Source organism: Cryptotermes secundus, unplaced genomic scaffold (genome assembly GCF_002891405.2).
Source record: "Cryptotermes secundus unplaced genomic scaffold, Csec_1.0 scaffold634, whole genome shotgun sequence".
Classification (NCBI taxonomy): domain Eukaryota; kingdom Metazoa; phylum Arthropoda; class Insecta; order Blattodea; family Kalotermitidae; genus Cryptotermes; species Cryptotermes secundus.
This window is the reverse complement of record NW_019737091.1, coordinates 476,683-494,390: the sequence shown is the minus strand read 5'-3', so window position 1 is coordinate 494,390 and position 17,708 is coordinate 476,683. Positions and strand designations below refer to the sequence as shown.

Sequence of the window (17,708 nt, the reverse complement as noted above, 5' to 3'; positions counted from 1 at the left end):
ATATACTGAGCATTCACCCACCCTACTTACTTCGAACTTGAAGATGGAGGCAGCACGACCTCCGAAACACTGGCAACACCACTCACATTCACATGACGCAAGGACCCAATGGCAAAATCAGCCTAAATATTTCATGGCAATGGAAGCTTGAGATAATTAAGTAATACAGGCCTGTAGAATCTGCATCTCCCTGGGATAAACTGAGACTTTCGAAAGAATAACTTTTCAATCTGCGAGAACTTTGGAAACGACTTGTATAAGAATCGTTCTTGTGCATGAAATATTTTACAAGCCTGGCTGTAGTAGGCTAGGGGTGACACAAACATATTCATACATGTGAGACAGCCTGTATAACTGCAGTTCTCTTAAGCTGTGAACGTAAAAACACGTAATATTTACCCCTGTGCTTATCTGAGCACCACGCTATGATGAGTGTGGGGGGGGGGGATGTATAGCGTCACACTTTCTTTCTTCGGGAAACAGATGAGGTTTAGGGATCAGACTGACACCCCGGCCGATTTATCCCGTGAAAGAAAATCCCCGTACCCTTTGGGTGGGAGGCTGAATGTGTCCTAAGGCCGGTTTGCATCCTCTTTACCGGTAATCGAACTCTGGTTGCTTGACTCTTCAGCCTGTAACCTACTCCGTATACAGAGTCAGTTCTTCTGGCTACAAAGCTATGACCTTACTTGTAAGATTTGATATTTTCATGGCGGTGAGTATGTATAACGGCGTCTTCTGGGATGTGGAGCCGTGTAGATCCTGTGTTAACCGACGTTTCGCAGGAACATTTCGCTGCAGCCACCTGCTCACCCTGGTTCCTTGCTCGCGGATTTTTATATCCTGAAGATGGAAGCGATAAATTCCTCCGAAACGTCGTTTAACACAATATCTACACGGTACCACATCACATAAGATGGTATTCTTTATTATGTTACGTGTTTCGACCTACTATTTCTCCTTAGTTCTATTTCTGGATTACGACACAATTCACTGATATAGAATGCAGCAGAAGAGTTACACAGCACAAAAGAATAAATTATGTTAATGACAACAAACCTGTGGTATAGGAGCGTCGTATTGCTGTAAGTGCCCCAACATCCAGGGCAGAGAGTTCCAAGCCACACGACTTCTCTCAGTCAAGTGCTGGTAGACCTGTCGTCAGACTCAACACCCAGATTGATAGGCTCCGTTGTCTCGTCTCGGAACTGTAAACAGGTCGGCTTAATTCCATATCAGTAACGTCACTGCGAAACAAGGGAAGTCAGACATTTGTATTCATGTGCTATTTAACGAGAGTCTCACAACGTGAGCAGAGGACTGTACTGAACTGGATCTTGGAGACGTTAGTTTTGACTGTGTAAAGTGGACTGAATTTGCTCAAGAGGGGATCCAGCGGCTGGTTTCTTTGTGTTCGTGATTATGAATGTTTGGGTTATATGGAAAGGAATTACCGAGCCTACCTTAACTGTATCCTGGAGGTGTTCAGTTCGAATATGCTATTCTGACTGATGGTTTTGGTGATTTTTCTCAGTATTTCGAGACAAATGCCGGTTTAGTACCTCGATTAAGGACACATCCGCTTCCTTCAAAATCCTTTCCAATTTATCATTCATTTATCGTCCTTCAGTTCGACACAACATAGCAAAGTTACCTCAGGGAGTCGTGAAACAGAAACACAAGAAACAAAACAAATGAAATTCAAGGAGTAGCTATTTTTTCTTTTTTATTCTCTTAGTGGGGGACGGAGTCCAACGAGTCCACTCGGCACGGCGGCCACTGATTGGCCTATTGTAGCCTGCCCGGGTCATTATGATTATGGAGAATTTGGTGGAATGAAGATTGGCAGGGGAAACCGAAGTACTCGGAGAAAGCCCGCCCCAGCGCCACTTTGTCCACCACAAATCCCACTTGACCAGACCCGGGATCGAGCCCGGGCCGCCGTGGTGGGAAGCCAGCCACTAACCGCTTGAGCTATGGCGCGGCCTTGAGCACCTAAATAACTCTGAATTGCTTCTGTACGATGAGGCTAAGTTGTTCTTGCTTTCGAATCTCTTCGTTGCAACACAGTAAAAACGTTATTTAAGGATATAGTGATATTAAAGATTTAATGTATGTTTGTCGCAATTCGGACAGCCTATGAACAAAGAACTGTCATACGGGATGCCTTGTTGAACTCATAAAATTCTTTATCCTTACTGTTTATACACCGTCTAAGGCATGAACTGCCTTCGCTCGCTCAAACGGTGGGAGCATGGGTTCGAATCCCACTCGAGGCATGGATGTCTTTGTGCATATATTCGAATCACACTCGAGGCATGGATGTCTGTGCGTATATTCTGTGTTTGTGTTGCTCTGTGTTCATAATTTTATTCAACCCTTTAAAGACTCGATTTCTTCTAAATAATATATAAAATTTCAGTTCGTACCTCGCAGGAAACACATTACCTCTTCACTTAAAAAATAATCCGCTTAATGCTGTTTACGGAAGTTTTCGCTGTTTTATGTGAGAACCATAAGAAGAAACACAAAAATACAATTCGTGGGCAGAATGTAGAAATTTAGTGTGCTAAATCAGGAGGTATATATAGTAACCATCGGTGTCTAAAGGCTTGAATTAATATGTATTATCTATAAAATTGAACTATCAAATCAAATAATGTCTTAACGTTCATCTGAATTTTATCAACTGCACAAAATAATGGTAGAAGCCGACGTAACCGTGAAGAGGACAATACTAAAACGGATTGCAAGTAAATAGGGTGAGATCGCGTGGGCTGGATTCATCTGACTCAGGATAGGGTCCAGTGATGGGCTGTTGTGAACATGGTAATGAATTTTCGAATTTATTGACAAGAAATCTGCTTCATGGAGTTCGTTATACTCGTAATGTGCGTTGCTCGACGGTCAAGTTGGTGTAGCCGTAAAACTCTACATTTGTATTTGGGAGGTCCTCCGTTCGTATTTTAACTGGTTTGCCCGACATATTAATCAATTCTTTTGTACGTTCATAGCTTTCTGGAAGATTACACGTGGAGTGCCTTGATATAGGTTTTCACTGCTTCTTTCCTTGCCGTATAGTCATAATTTTTCTCCAGCCCCTATCCACACTATGCAAATATTTCAGTGACTATTGTAGCATTAGGTAATCTATGAGACAGGCTATCAAATCCCTTGTAATCTAATCGGAGTAGGAGAAATGGGTTGTTTATTTTACAACGCTGTCAGTATCTCACACTGTATAACGTCCAGTGGTAGGATGATAATGAATGATGAATTGGGAGGGGTTTGGGAGTGGTGGTCAGAGGCTAATCGAACCAATATCCCAGCATTTACATGAAGCGACTAAGGAAACTCCGAAACAATAATGATAGAAAGTGTTCCGGCTGAGGTTCGAACCTTGTTCCTGAGGAATGTAAGTATAGAATGTTACCGCTCCACCAGTCCACTCAGTAACACACATAGGGCACATGGGAAAGCTATATATAATATTACTCTAAAAGCCTGTAGTGATGAGAGTGTTTGCAAGGTCTGGGTGTAGATGTAGAATTATATTACAACTATTTCTTAAGGAAGAAGACTTCGAATTTTTGGGCTGGATTCCACTGGCCAAGGACATAGCCCAATGACAGTGTTAAATACAGAATTTAAAAGAATATAACACAAGATTCTAAACATTAAAAGTTAAAAAGGTAAAGTTTTCCCTGGGCTTAACTAATTGAGCACTATTCCATGAAGGCGCATGGGGTAGATGTATAGATCCACATTTTCTTGAGCTCAGTACTCGTTGGAGGTGAGTGGTCAGCTTAACGCCCCGGCCGCTTTACCTCCGGTACCCACTGGATAGGAGGTTGGATGGACCCCAGAGCCAGTCTGGACGACGTGGGGAACAGAAAATCCTTGACCCTACCGGTACTAGAAATCTGACCCCTCTGTCGTCTAGCCGGTAGCCAGTCGCTATGCCGACTACGCTGACATTAATTTTCAAAATATCCAGCAAGTGACATCCTGCAATGTACTTGGCAGTTCCATTTTCGTCGTCTTTTATAAGAATTACAGTCATCTGCATTACCGATACAGTTATTTCATAATCTCTTAAACTGTGAAGTGGCGCCTCTTAGTAGTGATCGTTCAAACTACGTCAAGGAATGTTTCGTATAATGTGGCGTCCTCCAACGGAGAAAGTGGGAACATTTACGTTACGATTCCTATAAATCAGATAAGCAACCACGAGTAGGAGAGAAATCTTTAAGATTACTAAGGACAGAACTGAGAAATTGCGTCATGCTTGTTTCGACCACGAACTTTTGTTCTGAGAGAACACTGGCAGGTGAGTATTTTTAATGTGTGATCTGGATGATAATAACAATCGTGGTTGATTTTAGTGTTCGCTTCACGTGAGCTTTCAAGGCATCGCGAAAAATCTGATAATACACGAGTGTGTGTAGTAATTTCTACCAAATGGGTCGCTTTCTTCATGCACAGATTAAGTAGTGGATTGCAGTGATTAACTAACGAACTCGACGGAGCGCTGTCCTTCTTGTGAAGCTGACGTAATTTATTTGAAGAGGTTTTATGTTGCGTCATCATCAGACAGGGCTTTAGGTTACTACGTCATCATTAAACTATTACCAGATTCATGCAAACCAATATCTCCATACCAGAGATTTTTTGAACACAGGACTTTTCTTCTGCAAGGTCGCATAAAGAAATTATGACGTGAAGAAAGTCGTCTTCTGGGTTTGGGCACCCAGAGGCCTACTATTACAACAGCCAACGCTTGATCCCTATCTTGAGCTATGTGCATCCAATCCACAACCTCCCATCCTCTTTCCTTATTATACACTTTAATATTATTCTCCCAATCCGAAGGTCGCGGGTTCAAGTCCCGATGAGGTCACTGGATTTTTTTTTCAATTGATCTAATCCTTCCAGCCGCAATATGGCCCTGGGTTCGACTCAGCCTCTAACAGAAATGAGTACCAGGAATTAATTGAATAATTTTCCTGGGGAGGCTGACAACCTTACCGCCATCTGTAAGCCGATTGTCTAGATAACGTGGGACCCTCAACGTCTCAAAACCCTATGGATCTTCACGGCCTCTTACAGGGATAGCTTTACTTTACTTTTTTATGCTTACATCTCCGAAGTGGCCTCTTTCCTTCTGCTTTTCAGCTATAATAGCGCATGCATCTCTCATGTCTCCAGTGCGTGTTACTTTCCCCACCACCTCACCCTCCTTGACCGAACGGACGGTAAAGGACTCGACTTGTATTCGGGAGGTATTCAGTTCGAATATCGATCGGGACACGAGCTACCCTGACAGCTTTTTGTTAATTCGAACCGACTTGTGTGCCCGAAACCCAATATGGAAAATGTAACAAGATGATGGGCAGGAATTTCGTATCTTCATCTAATATTATTAGGATTATGAAATCAAAGATGATAAGAACAGTAAATAACGTAGAAAGTTAAATGAGGGATGTCAAATACAAAATACGTATTAATCAGAAAATCTGAAGGCAAAACTAGTTAACTTCGTGAATTAACTGACTTCACGCAGTTGAGCCCTTCTTGAGAAGCCGCGAATTTTGTGAATACTCAAGAACTTCCCAGGATTTTTTGGAACCGGAAGGTTCATTATCGTGTCCACAAGAGTCCTCCACTGATCCCTATACTGATCAAGATTGATCCAATCCATACCATCCCATCCATTTTATTATAACGGATTTGCTCAAAGCGTTTCTAGGTAACAGCTTGATAAACACGTTCCAACGTGCAACAATGGAAGATGTGTCTCAGTTGACGAATGTTATAGCTCGTTGCTAGGCAACAGTCAGCGTGCCAATAAACTCACTGGATAGGAGTCACGTGACTTGTGTTTTCTGTGTTGTCCGTGCTGAGCCGATATAACGAAGATTTTTATAGCTTAGATTAGTGCAGAGAACAGTGAAATGCAGAGAAGAGTCCAAGAATTTTTAGTTGATTTCCGAGGTTCCAGGATGATTGAACAAGAAATGACAAGAAGACTCCATAGTGATTTGAAGTGCTAGTTTCCGTGTTGAGATCCGTTGCTAGGGGACGACTTGTGGAAACTGAGAACGCTAGTGCGTGTGCAACGGTAAACTGTAAATTGTGTAAATCAGCGATAACGCTGTATTAAGTGTGATTAAGAGAACTTGTAACCGTAGTGCTAATAGATCCAATTACCTGATCTAGGACCTCTTATTTTTGTCATGCATACCCCCTACACGTCACATTATTATTATTATTCATCCACCTACATCTTGATCTTCCTAGTGGTCTCCCTCCTTCTGGCTTTCCCACCAATATCCTACATGCATTCTCTTCTGTGCTAAATTCCCTGCCCATCTGATCCCTCTTGAGTTCATCACTTTAATTATAGGTACTTGGCAGAGAGTACAAGGCAAAGGACCATTGAAAATTCCACTTGCAGCGAGGTGGTTAGTATCGTTAAAATATAATTTTATGTGCTACTAGGGCATGGATGGGACTTATCTGGGTGAGGATAGGGCCCAGTGGAGGGCTCTTGTGAACATGGCAATAAACCGTAAGGCTTCATGAAGGATGGGAAATTCCATGTGACTCGCTGAGCTACTATTTGCTTCTGAAGAAGGAATATTGCCTGTGGAGTTAGTTGATGAAGAGGTTACTTCAAGACAGATCGCCTGGAGGAAGATTGATTGATTTGAAGAGAATAAGGGGGTGCGGGGCACATGCTAATAGTCTATAATTTAATTAAAACTATGCGCTTATGGATGCTACTTGGATGTCAGTATCTGAGCTGTGTTCTGTTCCGAATGGTTCGTTTGGTTAGCTTACATATAAAATTCTTTAATCTGGCCAATTGTCTCGGTTCCTCCGTCTCTGGACAGATTTATAGGTGACTATAACCGGTTTTATAGGACAGGAAGAGTGATTTATGTCTGCTGCAGTTTATAACTGGCTTTACGGTATGTAAAACGATGTACATGCATCTGCCACTTTTTTCCTTGTTAGCTGTTTAATGCATAAACTGAACACATGTGGTGCTATGGCATTAAATGACATGGAAACTATGCGAGGTTACATTCTTTTTATGCTTTCATGGTACCACATATTTAACAGCAATAAAGTTACATGCTAAAAGTTGCCATAATAAGGAAGCTACTTAATTGTTTCAGTGCGTCTTAATTTCTGAAAACCAGGTTGAATAACGGTGTATTTCACTAAAATTATTTAAGGGCTTTTGTTTCGTTTGCAAACGTAAATCTATTTGAGGACTTTTATTTTATTTGCAAGCGTAAGTCTATTTAAGGAACTTTGTTTGTTACTTTTGCAAGCGGTGTGACATTACCAGGCATGTCCAGATATAGGCTTGTGGGTGACTTTCTGCTCTGGTTAACTTATGTATCAGATCTTTCTTGTTTACAGTTGTTTCGGTTTATCATAATCAGATTTATTTTCTTTCTTTTCCCTTGGCACTACAGCCCCAGTGGGCCTAGGCCTACCTCCATGAACTTCTCCGTTCACTTCAGTTTTTCTAGATCTTACACATTCGGTAGGACTCCTTGGGCGAGTGATCAGCTCGTCGCAAGGCCTCTACCTGTACACAAACATAGAAAAACGCATACATATAAACTAAACATCCATACCCTGAGTGGGATTCGAGCCCACGATCGCAGTTTCCAAGCGAGCGAAGACAGTAAATGCCTTAGACCGCTCGGCTACCGTGACCGGCTGCTCTAATTTCTAGAGGACCATAAATACTGTTAGGTTCAGAGTGCATAAAGCGATATATATTCTCCGAAGCTTACTGGGTATAAAGCTATACTACGTCTATCACTGTTCCGTTTCTTGGTAACCAGTTAATACATAACCAGTCACATACATTGCTGTGGCTGTGACTGCTAGAAGAGATATATTAAGTTTGCAGAGCCTTCGCCCTTCTTTACACAGGGATAGGTCTATATTTCGTAAGATTACCGCACTAAAGAAGCTGTTGATATACAAAACTATAATTTTCCTGCAGTTTTGTATATGTATGAAACTTGGGCCGAGACATTAAAGCGAATATAAAGACTGAAGGTATTTGAGAATATGATTGTTAGGGAAATATTTAGTTCGAAGTTGAATGAAATTGCAAGAAGATGGAAAGAAACTTCATAATGAGGACCTTCGTAACGCGTACTCCTCGTTAAATGTAATTAGGAGGATCAAGTCAAGAAGTATGAGATGGGCAAGGTATGTAACACGCATGGAAGAAAGCAGAATGCATACAGGAATTTTTGGGAAATCCAGAAGTAAAGAGACCACTAGGAAGACCTAAACGTGAGAGAATAATATTAAAATTTATCTTAGGCAGTGATGCAGTGATATGCAACAGATTCGTCTGCCTTAGGAAAGAGATAAATCGAGAGCTCTTTTGAATACGATAATGAACCTTCAGATTCCATAAGTTTTTAAGAAATTCTTGAGTAACTCAGAGACAGGTGGCTTGTGAAGAAGGGCTCAGCTGCATGAAGTTAGTTAGATGAAGAAGCTGTTTTATTATTTTAATAACTTCTGTTTTAGAAAATAAGACTAAATTTAGATTTTTTTAAATCTATCTAAATCCGTCTAGAGGAGGTTCAATTTGAGATATTCTTTTTCACAACACTATACAAACCATGGCAATTAATTATGCTTTTTAACATGCAATAATTACCCATATTGCATATTATGTCAAAATCAAAATTATTTCAACCATCTTGGAATCGTTTTCATGAGCACATCTTGTTATTATTACACTTCCCTCCATTATTGTATCACATTAATTACTTTACGGGTTACTCAACTACATCAGCATGTAGATCACATATTCGTACCGGGCCCCTCAAGGAGGGAAATATGTAGCGTTGTGTCTAGACCATCGTGTTTAGGAGAAAAGCGTTACACTAATTTAGAGTACGGGTTATTGTCGCTTCTGGACGCTTGTGGTCTGAAGATTTGAGGTTAAACGTCACATGACGACCGCCCGAACATTGCCCCATCGCTACGATAGAATCAGCTTAGATTTAGCTGGAATTTTCGAATATGGGAAGTACTCGTTTGCAATTGGGTCAGAGAAAATCCCGCAGTCCCCATCGAATAAACAGGCTGTTGTGCTACCAACCTTTATTTGTGAGGCTACCGCGATGTACCTTCCTGCCGACGCGTTCTGCGGGGTGGGGAGGAGGGTCGTTAGATTTTACGTTCTGCAGCACCCCCCCCCTCCTTGTGTGGAGATTAACCTTATCGTTAAAGCTCCTATAGCAGTACCGAATATTTTATGACTTGGAAAGTATACTATGGCTGAACCATGGTACGAGGAAACGCTTTCATTTTAAGCTAAGTAAACTAAGCGCTACCTGATGCAATGCAAATTCTGTACGAGTAGAAATTTTATTTAATAAAAGTGTGTTTTAACGTTCATCGTTTAAAAAACGGTTAGACGGAAAGCTGCAATATTTGATCACCAAGAATTAGGTTATTATATAATCTCCGTTATACCCGATTCTGAAAGACGCGTGTGTGTACGTTATTTGTCTGGCAGAAAAACTCAGCACAGGTGACCTGTATTCTGGAGGTCACAGGTTCGTGTACCGTTTATCCAGACTGAGATCGTTTGTGGTATATCTGAATTCGTGCAGGTAAACGGAGGAATGATATCTTAAACTAGGCCACGACCGCTTCCTACCAGATCCATTTGCTACCATCCAGACATCAATTCTGTAGCGCTGTAGTCTGGGTTATGAACAGTGTTGTGAAAACTATAAACACGTATAAAATAATAACATAATGCAGAAACCGGAAAGCTCAGTCGGTATGGCGATGGGCTTGGCGATCGGGGTTCGATTCCCGACTTGGGTAAGAATTTTATCTTCTCCACAACGTCCAGGCCGGCTGTGGAGCCCACACATCTCTTATCCAAATGGCACCGGAGGTTCCTTCCCTGGGGTTAAAGCAGTCTCGACTTGAAGCTGATCATTCACCTCTACCTAGTGCCGAACAAAAAACTGTGGAGCTATAACTCCCCTCCCCGCACGTCTTCATGGTGTGATGTATAATTAATTAAGCACTGGAAATACTTTACGTTTTTTCATAATGCAGAACTTTACTGTCTTATGCGTGCGTGTTAAGGTCGTATTGTTATTTAGTCATTTACGGATTTTTCGGAGATACACGCTGCGTCCATGTTTTCCGACGCTGCCAGTATATCAGAACTTATAGCACTGAACAGTACGACTGCTGAATAATCAATATGAAAACATTTAGAAGGAAGCCGTTGTGGTCAAATCGAGGTACTATCCTAGAATTTGCCTGAAACTACTGTGAACAATAACAAAAAGAATTCAGTGACGGTAATCACTGCACCGGTTCAGGTTCGAACAGAGTACCAGCCTCGAGTGTTACAGCTACAACAACCTGATCAGTACAGTCACACTCTGGCATAAGAGCGGTTCCCTTCTACGCTGAATATGGAGGCAGTGTGTTCCTCCTTTCTACCAGACTACTCGGCATCACATAGCAGAGGGCAAGAACATTCACAACCACCGCAGTAAGAATTTTAAATCTCCAGACAAACTGACTGTGTAGAGAGACAGAAAACATTTCGTCTGGTGTGCATAAATTTTGTTAATATCACAGAAGTGTTAAATTGGAATTCGCACACTTCTAGTTTTCATTTAGTGCTCCGTGTATGATACATTGGATCTGCTGCATGTATGAGGGTCACAATATTTATCTGATTACTAGAAATTGACAGAAAGAGGTAACAATTCCTTATTTTAAATTTATGGGATTAAATTCTACGCCTATCACATTTAGATTCCGTTCTCAGTTCTATTATGCTTCGAGTATGTAATAAGTCTCACCCTCGTGGTCCGTTTTATGCTCTATTTAAGGCGCAAACCTTGATTAGTCGATCGCATTCCTCGGTCCAATGACTGTGCAGGCTATCGCCTGGAACAGATCTAGTGGAGTAAGTTTTGTATTACAGCCAAAAACATACATATGTGTTCTTCCGTGGGGTTTCGGGGCCTTCCTCAGCCAATTATCGCATACAATTTATGTGCATTTCTGGAGAACGCTCCTAGACATGAACATATAGACAGAACTAAATGTAGACACACAAAGCGAGAGAAATACTCGTACGTACGGGTGTGTGAATGTGGGTGCGTGTAGAAGGCGGTACGCTTAGTCAGCGCAGGAATTCATATAACGTGAAAAGGTAATGCAAGGTCAAATGGGACTTCAATATGCACATTATTAAGAACTAGATATTATCTTGAGGGTACTAAGATCAAGCCAGACTGGTCTCAGACAGTATTTGAATATAAATACCGAAAATTTATAATGTTAATATAGAATTTCTGTTATTTATTGTTTTCGTACTTATGCTGAGTTTGTCTTTACTTAATTAGAAATGCAATAAATCTGTTCGACATCTTGAGGGGAAGGGTACGGAATCAAACATGTATATGCTTTAACCAGAACAATTAATTCCAGCCCGTAATGAAGAAACTAATGATTATGCTAAATTTTGACCTGACAAAACAGAGTGAAATTTCAGTTAAAATTCATAATAAAATTATTTGTATTGCAGTTAAGGAAATCAGAGTAAATTGAAGCTTCTAACATGTAAGTTAAATGTTTAAAGTACTTTAACATTTCTCTTTGTACGTAATATATAAAAACAAAGTCGGAATTTTACGGTAGACATCGTTCTGATAGCATAGAGCAAGCCGTTGTCCGATAACTACAGACGGAATACGCACATAGCTTGTGTCAATGGAAATGTTTGAGTTTATGATTACACTGTAAGTACCAATATCTCACATGTTGTCTTTCCGGAGTTGAAGGTTTGTGAATTACATGCATTCTCTTTGCTAGAACCTGTATATCCCCAAAATGAACAAAACTTTACAAAATAACATTAACATAAACATATAAATTGCAAATTATAATAAATACATTCTCAGTATTTGATCCGTTAAGAAGAATTCATAATGTATCACTAAATCCATAAAGAAGAAACAAGAAGAATGGAAAAAGTAAGTAAAAAAACAACGCAGAGAGAAGGTTTTTATTCTCTCTCAATGTGACCACAGAGGCATCTCTACTCCGAGCATTTTGTAAGTTCTACATATACCGTAATAAAGACATATTTTCCAGCTCGACCCGTATCTTCTAAACACAATTTTATTCTCCACTGTTCTCGCTCTAGGAACAGGGTGCAAGATTAGCCATGACTCTTAGTTCGGACATTGTCTATCGTGTCGAGGTTTTAAATGCAAAAATGCAGTAACTCCGATCACGTTGGCCTCGTGGTCTAAGGCATGAGCTGTCTTCAGTCGTTCGAACGCTGGGATCGTGCGTTCGAATCCCACTCAAGGCATGGATGTCTCTGTGGGTTTATTCTGTGTCTGTGTTGTCATTTGTGTAGGTAGCAGCCTTGCAAGGGACTGATCCCCAATCCAAGGAGCCCTACCGACTGTGTATAGGATTAAGAAACTAAAAAAGCGACCAAGGTCCAACAAAGGGCTGTAGGTACTAATAGATAGATTTAGTAACTAGATCTGTTTCCGTGATCAACTTTAAGTAGGGTATGTTCCTGCTTACCTGGTCCTTTTAGAAGAAATTATTGGACCCCCTCAAGGCGATGGACAGTGTTAGAAAGAAAGAAAAGGAGTAGTCACGTATATTTTTACTCACCACCATCAGAAAACTTTTAAACTTTTGGATGAAAAACATTTCTCTGGGCTTCTCAAAAACCCACAGATATGCAGAGTGCCTGTCAATTTGTTTCATGCTTTTATAGCCGTCTCTTCATAGCACTTTCATCGTCGAAATTCTGTAAGGCAGCTGTAAAGAGCGTGTATATATATAGTAAAATCCTTTGCGTTGTATATTACATAACGTCGAATGGCAGATTGACTGATAACCGGTGAATTCGAAAGAATTTGGAAATAAGGGGCCGTAGTATATTGCAACATTTTCCTGGAGGGGCGGAGAAAACCAAGAAATCCGCGATCAGAACAGCCGATACTCTCACCACGATTCGAAACAAGCAAAGCCGACGTTGGTGTATAACACTCAGAATTACTGAGTTTTTGGACTTTATCCATCGTCTGGTATTCTAGAAACTAGAAAATACAACCTTTCGGAAGGTGGATCTGTTTCCGTCCTCAGGTGGGGGAGGGGAAGACACCTGCTCTATTGGGTCTCTTACAAAGAGTGATTGAGGTCAGCTCTTTCTAAGGGACGCAACAGAGTAGGTGTCTTCCCCCAACCTCAGGACGGAAACAGATCCAGTTTCTCAAACGTTATATTTTCTAGTTTCTAGAATGCTGGACGACGACAAACTAAAAAAAAAACCAGTAATTCTCAACAAATCTTAGTCTGGAGCTTTACCGTTAGAAAACTTTCCGTGATTCCAGAATTATGACATTCCATTGTGTCTTACAAGTGAAGAACATTCAGCGTAATAAGTAACAAAACCGTCAAATGCACAGCATATGCCCATGTGAAGGGGCAGCTCTTTATACTTCCGAATTTCTCTTCTTAGGAGTCTCACGGATGTTTAATTAAAGCGGCTACATACGCTTTGATCTGTGTTTGTTCTCGGTTTAAGCTGTAGCACTTCTGAAGTTGTATATAAGATAAGAGTAAACGTCACTTCTGTTTTCACACAGCTAAGCTACCAAAACATGTGTCGTTCTACAAAGCCTACGGCTGTACAGCACGTACATAAAGAAACTAAACTCATTACACATGTTCTTTTTGTACAGAGGGATGTGCATACTGCTTCTAGAATGAAGATGAATGCAGAATTATGTATGGAAATCTGAATTCGAAATTCATGTGAGTGAGTCTGGAATTACACAGGCTGGAAATTTTATGTAATTAAAAATGGGTACAATAACATGATACATATTCTGAACTCCAACGCGTTATCAATTTACAAGTGAACTACACAAATTTGGATTGCAAGGTTTTATATTGAATAACAAACCAGAGTGTGAACAGGAATATCACAGTGATGATGCTCCAGTCCTGTATGGCACCTGAGTGACGATCTCCAGGTTTCGAAAGGCGCATGTCTTCCTTAAAATGAATGGGAACTTGCAGAAAACATTCTTCTTCGGCTTTACGGGTTAGATCATGTGGCTTGATTAAATTTATAATTAATTTCTGAAAATATGAATCTTTGTCAAGAGCCGGGGTAGCGCAGTCGGTATAGCGACTGCCGGGGTGCTGGGCGACCGAGGGGTCGAATTTCGAGTCCCGGTAGGGTAAGACTTTTCTCTTTTCCACCTAGCACAGATCGGCTGTGTGCCCACCCAGTCTCCTATCCAATGGGTACCGGGGGCTCTTTCCCCGGGTTAAAGCTGCAGGGGCGTGAAGCTGACCACTCAACTCCAGCTATTGCCGAGATCGAAAAAGTGGATCTATACATCCACTCCCCCATATGCCTTCATGGCTTGATGCTTAATTAGTTAAGCACAGTGATAAATTTGTCAATATTCCTTGGAGGAGTTATGGGCCAATCGGAAGACATTTACCATCACAGGACAACAAAACTCCGTGGCCTGTAGTCCTCAAACGAACTATATCGGCCGAGCGACAGAGCGACCGCCGCTTGTCGACGAAATTAGTGCCAACTTTTGCGCATAGAGGGTGTCACGTGGGCAGCACAACGGATCCCCACGGCCGTTAATCTCGGTTTTATATACCGGAGCCGCTATTTCCTTCAAGTAGCTCCTCAGTTATCCTAAGGAGGCTGAGTGGACCCCGTTCCAGACCCACTACTTCTCAGAAAATGTTGTAGCGCCAGGAATGGAACCCGGACCTCTGGATCTGTAGCCAGGAACTCTGACCACTAGACTACAGAAGCGGTCTCATAGGACAACATGAACACAGAAATGAAAGGTGGACGGGGGTTGATACCCGGAATGGAATTCGAACCCACATCCAAATGATCGAATGGTCAAACATATTACGTTCTTGGAAACACGTTTTATTGGGTTGTAATACAAATCATATCTCATGGAAAATTTCTATGCACTTTCAGGAAGTGATATTCCATAGAAATTTTTAGAACAGGAACTCCGAAGAGTAGTCATTTAAACTGTATTAGCAATATTCATTTACAGATAATCGTGTTTACGACACCGACCATTTGTTAATTGTAGTTCAGGAAAGCGCTGCTCGTACATAACGTAAATCTACGTTAGCCACACCACATTTTATTGCTCTGTTCATTTACCGCTCTCCTGCAAGCACGGCAGGTGGCGCGCCCAGCATCTTTAAGTGGAACTCCCAGCGCATTCATCCGCTCAAGTTAATCTCATCGTTACGTTTAATTTTGATATATATAGAGAGAGGAATGATATATTAAAATGAATTAAAATATTTCCAGTTACAAATCTATTGTGTTTCCATTACACAAACCACAAACTTATTTCATATTTCACAGATTATGCGTCATGACCTCCATCCGTAGATCTGTTTTCTTGACAAATTAGCTCGATTTACCGCATTCCAGTAAGTCAAATTTTGTGATATCTCAAAACTTGACACACTCTTTCCTTATTCTATCGCCTCAATTCATACCATTCATCCTGGCGGTCTAAATTATTGTGCCAGTTCAATCCGTATGCAGCACATGCAAATGAATTTAGATGTTAAGTAATATCTTAGTGCCAGGCAAACACCTGTTAATTTAGTCCTAAGATACTTGACGCCCGTTAAGGCAGGCAGCAGATTTAGAAATGGCCAATGCTGTTGTAACAAACAGAAGGAACGAGAAATGTCACGTTATGAAACACCCGCAGGAGTATGAATATAAGAAAGGAGCTAAAGCTATACCTGTAAGGGCCGTGAGGGCCCGTAGGGTTGTAACACGTCGAGGATCCCACATTATCTAGATAATCGGCTCACAGATGGCGGTAAGATTGTCAACCCTACGCGCCGGCCGTCCTTTACCCCCCCAGGAAGATTCCTGATACTCATTCTGTTAGAGGCTGAGTCGACCCCAGGCCCATAGTGCGGATGGAAAGATAAGGTCAATTGAAAAACTCCACCTCATCGGGACTCTAACCCTCGATCATCTGGTTCGTAGCATAATGCTACAACCAACTACGCTACTGCGCGCCCCCCAAATATAACTCATAACAACGCCTTACGAAATTCTAAGTTTTTGGTAGATCCTAAGTGTTCTGACGATGGTGTATAACACTCAGTTTTACTGGGTTTCTGGCCCTGTCCATCGTCCGGTGCTCTAGAGAAAAGAAAACACGACGTTTCCGAAACTGGGTCCGTTTCTGTCTTCAGGTGAGGGGAAAGAAGCCACCTACTCAGTTGCATCCCTTAGAGTGATGGAGGTTATCTCTTTCTACGGTATCCAACTGAGTAGATGGCTTCTTTCCCCTCACCTGAAGACGGAAATAAATGCAGTTTCCGAAACGTTGTGTTTTCTAGTGTCTGGAATACCAGACGGTGGATAAAGTCCTTGTAGGTACAGAGAAACCGTATGACAGAAACTTCTACATTAAGGGGAACCAATATTCGAGCCGATCTGTAGCTACAATAAAAAGTAAAAAAAAAAATGTGTAACTCTCAGGAGCGGGATTCTTTTGTGGTTTGAATTAACGTATGTCAGAAGTGGGAAGTTTCACGTTTGCAGCAGCACCAGACTAGGAGATTTAGTTCCACTATATAAAGATTCATTCCAAATTCATAGAGTTTGAATATTAGGAGGAAGTCATCTGAGCCTTCCGGTATTATTAATTCAGTGTGACGGTAGAGCTCTGTATGGATGTTATGTGTGTTACTTATGTTTCATACGGCTACGGAATTTGGTCTCTCACTTTGAAGGAAGAATATAAAGCCTAGGATACTGAAGGTGCTCAAGAGCCTATTTGAGGGGAATACTTGAGGAACAGGATGACAGAGAGGGAACTGCGATAGCTCACTCGGTACAGCGACTGACTACAGGATTGACGACGGAGGTCGAGTTATGGTAGTGTCAAGAATTTTCCCTTCTCCGCGTCGAAAAGACCGCCTCTGAAGCCCACCCAGCCTCCTATCCAATTGGTATCGGCGCTCTTTCTCTGAGCGTAAAGCGGCCGGAGCGTGAAGCTCACCTCGAACTAGTGCCGAGATCAAGGGAATGTGGCTCTATACATCCACTCCCCCATATGCCTTCATAGAGTAGTGCTTAATTAGTCAACTCTACCTACAGGAAAACGGAATGTGGATCCGGAATTGAGCAGTTACTATGGACACTAGGCTATGAGATAGACGAACGAGGAATTAGTGTTCATTTCTCAATAAGTCTAACAGATGTTTTTGTTTTCCATAACGCTCAAATCGGCTCTGAGGCCTACCCAACCACTTTAAAGTGGTAACCGTGGAAATTTTCCTGGGGTTAAAGTGACCGGGGCTGAAACTGGTTATCTAGTGTTGAGATTAAAAATTCTTGGAGCTATACCTCCACTCTCTCTAAGCCTTCATGCTACAGCGTTTACTTTAGCACAGAGTCAACTTGACTTTTACTTTTCAGGGGATTAAGGAAGAGGAATAACTGATATACAGGGCGTGTTTTGAGTTTTCCATACGTCAGTCTTCAGATGATCACTGTAATGACACATTCTTTTCAGTTTATTTTCCTTATTTTAAAAAAA

General features: G+C 41.4%; 1 protein-coding gene across 6 annotated transcripts in view; it reads right to left on the bottom strand.

The window, feature by feature from the left end:
• The window catches only part of LOC111870149 (neuroendocrine convertase 1), a 94,602-nt gene extending 93,412 nt beyond the window's left edge, over positions 1–1,190 (bottom strand). For 5 of the 6 annotated variants that reach the window (XM_023862194.2, XM_023862195.2, XM_023862196.2 and 2 more), the window contains exon 1: positions 1,060–1,189. The gene's annotated coding sequence lies outside the window, so the exon portion shown is untranslated. Of the gene's footprint in view, positions 1–1,059 lie in introns of all 6 variants that reach the window. The other variant, XM_023862199.2, reaches the window with a different exon arrangement.
• Between the last annotated feature and the right edge of the window lie 16,518 nt (positions 1,191–17,708).